Below are 330 nucleotides of genomic sequence, written 5' to 3' on the forward strand. Positions count from 1 at the left end.
CCCAGAGGGTAGCCCAGCCAGGACCTCCGCTGCGGGGGCTCCGACCCACGCAGGACTGCCCGGAGCGGGTGGAGGGGGCCAGGGACGGGGGAAGGAGGAAAAGAGGGAGGGAAGTAGCCTAGCAGCCAAGCGGGCACCAAGCGAGTGCGCACCGTGTGTGTGTGTGTGTGTGTGTGCGCGCGTGTGTGCGCGCGCGTGTCTCATCTCGTCCGTCTGTAGGTGCCGGGCTCAGCGAGACGCCGGAGAGAAGGAAGAGGAGGCGAGAGGTGAACTGAGTTTGATCCTGCGGCGGCTACAAGTGGGTCCCCGGCGGGCGGCGGGCGGCCGGGG

The sequence above is a fragment of the Galeopterus variegatus genome, unplaced genomic scaffold, assembly GCF_000696425.1.
Source record: "Galeopterus variegatus unplaced genomic scaffold, G_variegatus-3.0.2 Scaffold2279, whole genome shotgun sequence".
Taxonomy (NCBI): Eukaryota; Metazoa; Chordata; class Mammalia; order Dermoptera; family Cynocephalidae; genus Galeopterus; species Galeopterus variegatus.